At 45.3% G+C, this 4,767-nt stretch overlaps 1 long non-coding RNA gene across 1 annotated transcript; it reads left to right on the top strand.

Moving 5' to 3' along the window:
• Positions 1–1,768: 1,768 nt before the first annotated feature.
• Positions 1,769–2,864, top strand: LOC121852334. Its single transcript, XR_006086083.1, has 3 exons — positions 1,769–1,886; positions 2,129–2,212; positions 2,808–2,864. It is a non-coding gene; the product is annotated as an uncharacterized LOC121852334 (long non-coding RNA).
• The last annotated feature ends 1,903 nt before the right edge of the window (positions 2,865–4,767 follow it).

The following is a 4,767-nucleotide window of genomic DNA, read 5'->3' as shown; positions in this document are numbered from 1 at the left end:
CGTGATAAACCACTTCAAATGATACGCTGAAAATTGAGCATCATATGAGCTGCCTTCTCTTCCTCCATAATGTCCCCCTCCGGCCCTTCATCTCTTTGTCACCCGTTTTGTACACAAGGATTATATAACCACCCAACCCCACACTCATTACCCCGATTTCTCCCTCCTCCTCCTCACCCATCATCACCCATATCTCGCTAACACTCTGCTGCCTTGACCGGCTTCCCGGTCCTGCTGCTGGTCACTGTAACAGAACACACTCCAAGGCAAAGGAGTGTATGTATTTTCTTTACATGTCTTTCCCAATTCCCAGTAAAGTTCACTCTACACCTTTGTCCCTCTCACAGTGTCAGATTCTACTCCATCTCGTTGGCTTCCACGTCAATTGTCTATTTAAACCTAAATGAGCCTCGAACAGTCATCCCCAAATCGTCCTCTCTGCCCACTGCTCTCGGGCGCAGTCAGTCAGTCCCTTTCCTCATGTATGTTCTTCCCCTCCACCCCAAAACCACCCCCCGCCCATACCTCAAAGCCGCCGACACCATCCATCATGTGACGCTGTTCACCACAAATAAAACAAGTCTCTAAAACTCTTACAGAACAACCATGTGTTACTCACAGTCACTCTGAGGTGTCCGGGGCTGACGGTATCTTCCAGCGGTGAGAGAATGTCTCTGCTCTATGTCTCCATCTCCTTCCTCTTCTTATATTGTAAGTGTTTGTTTCCATTACACAGCACTACACAGCGCCAGTGAATGTCATCAATAAAATGTGCAACATGATAATAATAATTCCTAGATTGACAGAGCGCCTCATGAAGTCGATGAGGCGTCTCAAATCGCTTCATGGAATATATTGTAAAGTGTATTTTTGACTGTGTTTTTGTGCGCGAAATGCGGCAGCGAACTGAGGTCAATTACACTATGATAGTGTACATTATAATTCCTTATGTCAGTTGATGTTATAACTATATTGTTAATCAAGACAGCATTATATTATTCGGTATCTAGCAAAATCAAGCTGAGGCTTGGGATTAATTTTAATCGAATTGGTCAGTGTTATCTATCTATTAAACTTATGCTGTGCTGTGTATAATTTTCAGATGTTTTCAGCGCCTCAGTAAAGCAAACACCACCGTCTCTTAGGAGAGAAGAATGCGAGTCTTTGACCATCAATTGTGTCTTTGAAGCAGTTTATTATGAGACTTTCAAGAGCATGGACTATTTTAGACATTTTCAAAGTGAGGAACATTGGAAGCGGATCCCTCTTGGAGGACGATTTGTTGTAAAGACAGACGCTGGATCGAAGACGTCTTTGCTGGAAATTAATGATTTGCAAGTTGAAGACAGCGCTGACTATTACTGTAAAGCTCGATACGACGGGAACCACAATGCTGTAACTGGGCTTCCGACAATACAATAAGCGCCTTCAGCAACTCACAGAGAATGTGAACATGTCAACTAATTTAATGCGCATTCCTCATTCCTGTGTGATGTGCAGTGATATTTAATAACACTTCCTTTTAGAAACTACCATTAGTTATAAATAGTTTGGAAACATTATTCAGTTTGAACCTCAAGTTAGTACGTTGTTTGAATTCATATAACTAACATTTTTTCGCAAGTGACTGACGACATGCAACGTCCAACTAGGAGAATATTCACAAAGAATCTTATGCATTATGTGCTTGATTGATCATTGGTAAATGGCAAAAATAATTTCTCTTGTTTTGAAAATCTGTTTTATTTGTGTTGACATTGAATGCTGTGCTGGCTGGGGAAGACACATTGAAAAACATCAGCACAAATACCGCACTGCTATTTTCATGGAGAAACACGAGGCGTGATCACTGATAAATTTGCCCAATTTTTTNCAACTGAATGCATGTAAGTTATCTTTCAAAATTGATTATTTCAAGCAGACATGTTCAGGAATTATTTGCAGAGAGTTCTTCTATGGGTCGTGCATTTTTTCTGTGTTTTGATGGAAACAATATTGAAGATAAACATAATTTGGATAAATGAAAAGTATGAAGATGGGACAGTAGTGGAGAGATAGGAGTTAATGATCAATTTGTCAGCATGTTATGGTTTTGTTGCCAGGATTAACCCATGTTCTGTTCTAAAAGTTTTTGCACCTTGTAGAAGGAGAGTTGTGTGACTGTGGCATTATAGCAAAGATGGATCAGGAACCAAAGTAACCGTAACCAAAAGTAAGTGAGGAAAAAATCTGTCGAATTGCAATAAAATTTGTTGCACATGAAATGCAAAATGCTCCCAATTATTTGCAACTGGAAAGTTTCTACAATCCATTTCACGAATTTTGAAAATAAACGGCCTGTGTTGTGGAAAAGATTAATGAACTCCCACTAGGAAGCTCGATTCTCAAATGACCAGGTTCTACTTTGTTATTTTTTACAGACATTGACATTGTCTGTAACGTGGTTCAAACGGACAAGCCCAGAGGACCTGTTGAATGTAAATTATGATAACTTGTTTTATTTAACCAATGTATGTTGGGTTAATGGCGTATTAAAAATCCATACCAACCCCTATTCTACCGATCAGTTTGGTCTCCTTGGAACTCGATTGGTTCCAATGTGAAATGTTCTATAAATCGATACCTTCCAGCGCCACTCCAAACCACCCATCCCCTGCCCCCGACGCAAGATCATCTTCCAAGAATATTAGCTCAGTTTCCTTTGCCTCCCTCCGTATATAATGATTGCACCCAGACATTTTTGTTTTATTCTGAACCATGAATATTCAAGCATATGGCGACAAATTCTGTTTTGTCAAATTGAAAAGTAGGAAAGTTAAGGAAAGGCTGGGAAAAGGATTAGAACGAAAGAAAAAAAGAAGGAAAGAAAGCAAGAAAGCAAGAAAGAAAGAAAGAAAGAAAGAAAGAAAGAAAGAAAGAAAGAACGAAAGAAAGAGAGAAAGAAAGAAAGAAAGAAAGAAAGAAAGAATGAATGAAAAAAATAAACAGAGAGAGGGAGAGAGAGAGAGAGAGAGAGAGAGAGAGAAAGTACTTTCCTTCTGGCACAAGTGAAGCTGCATTGAGCAGCTCAGAGACTGAGAGAGAAACTGATGTTGGCAACAAACCAGAGGCTAAGCCTTCTCCAGCAGCGATGTTAGAGTAACGACATTTGCAGAAGGGAAACTTTCCATTTGCCTCAACTGCAAACCCACGGAGTTAACGGTACATATTGACACCTGATTCTCTGCTAAACATTCCCCTGATCACAGAAACCCAAAGCTTCAATGTGGACAATCCACTACAGCAAACAACTACGACATAAGACAAACAAAGCTTAATTGGTCGGTGCATTTATGAGACATCAGATCAATCGTAAAAACAACAACAACAACAAGATCCCATTTATAGAGCGCCTTTAACGTCAGGAGGACGTCCCAAGGCGCTGCACAGTTGGGTCATGACCCGAGCAGGGGGGAAATGGTGAGGGTGAGGGGAGGCAAGGGAGGGAGAGAGGAAGGGGAAATGGTCAGGGTGAGGGGAGGGAAGGGAGGGAGCGAGGAGGAGGAAGAGAGTCGAGAGGGGAGCTGAAGGCACGGTCAAAGAGAAAGGTTTTGAGACCGGCCTTGAAGGAGGAAAGGGAGGAAGCAAGGCGAAGGCACTGGGGGATGGAGTTCCAGAGCCTCGGGGCTGAGAGGCTGAAGGCCCGACCACCGATAGTAGGGCGGTTGGGGCGGGGGACGTGGAGCAGACCGGAGCCAGAGGAACGGAGGGTACGGGCAGGTAGGTAGGGGGATAGTAGGTTGGAGAGGTAGGAGGGAGCAAGGCCGTGAATGGCCTTGTAGGTGAGGATGAGGATCTTGAAATCAATCCTCTGGGGGATGGGGAGCCAGTGGAGGCGAGCGAGGGTGGGAGTGATGTGGTCCCGAAGCCTGGTGCGGGACAGTACACGAGCTGCAGAGTTCTGAATGACCTGCAGCTTGTGGAGGGAGGTGGCGGGAAGGCCGGCGAGGAGAGAGTTCCCATAGTCCAGCCTTGAGGTGACAAAGGCGTGAACCAGGGTTTCAGCAGCGTGAGGGGTGAGGTAGTGCCGTAATCTGGCGATATTCCGGAGGTGATGGAAGGCGGTGCCAGTTGTGGTGCGGATGTGAGGGAGAAAGGACAGCTCAGGGTCGAACAAAACGCCGAGGTTCCTGACTGGCTTTGAGAGGTGGAGAGTGCAGCCTTGGATGCTGATGGTGTCAGCGCCTGAGGTGCGGAGGCGCTGACGTGAGCCAATCAGGAGGGCCTCGGTTTTTTGCACGTTGAGCTGAAGAAAGTTGTCTCTCGTCCAGGACTCGATGTCGGACAGGCAGGCTGTCAGGACATCGGTGGTCGTGGAGTTGAGAGTAGAGGAGGAAAGGTAGAGTTGGGTGTCATCCGCATACATGTGGAAGTTAACCCCATGTTTGCGGATGATGTCACCAAGGGGGAGCATATAGAGGGTGAAGAGGAGGGGACCGAGGACAGAGCCCTGAGGGACACCACATGAGACAGTACGGGGGGTGGAGGAGAAGCCATTCGTTGAGACGAAGTGAAGACGGTGAGAAAGGTACGACCTAAACCATTCAAGGACAGTGCCTTGAAGGTTGAGGTGGGAGGACAAGCGGTGGAGTAGGATAGTGTGGTCGACCGTATCGAATGCTGCCGATAGGTCGAGGAGGACGAGGAGACAGAGGGAGCCCTGGTCACAGATGGTCAGGATATCATTGGTGACCTTGACCAGGGCAGTTTCTGTGCTATGAGCAGCAC

Source organism: Callorhinchus milii, unplaced genomic scaffold, assembly GCF_018977255.1.
Source record: "Callorhinchus milii isolate IMCB2004 unplaced genomic scaffold, IMCB_Cmil_1.0 Scaffold762, whole genome shotgun sequence".
NCBI lineage: Eukaryota > Metazoa > Chordata > Chondrichthyes > Chimaeriformes > Callorhinchidae > Callorhinchus > Callorhinchus milii.
This window is presented reverse-complemented; position numbering and strand designations above follow the sequence as displayed.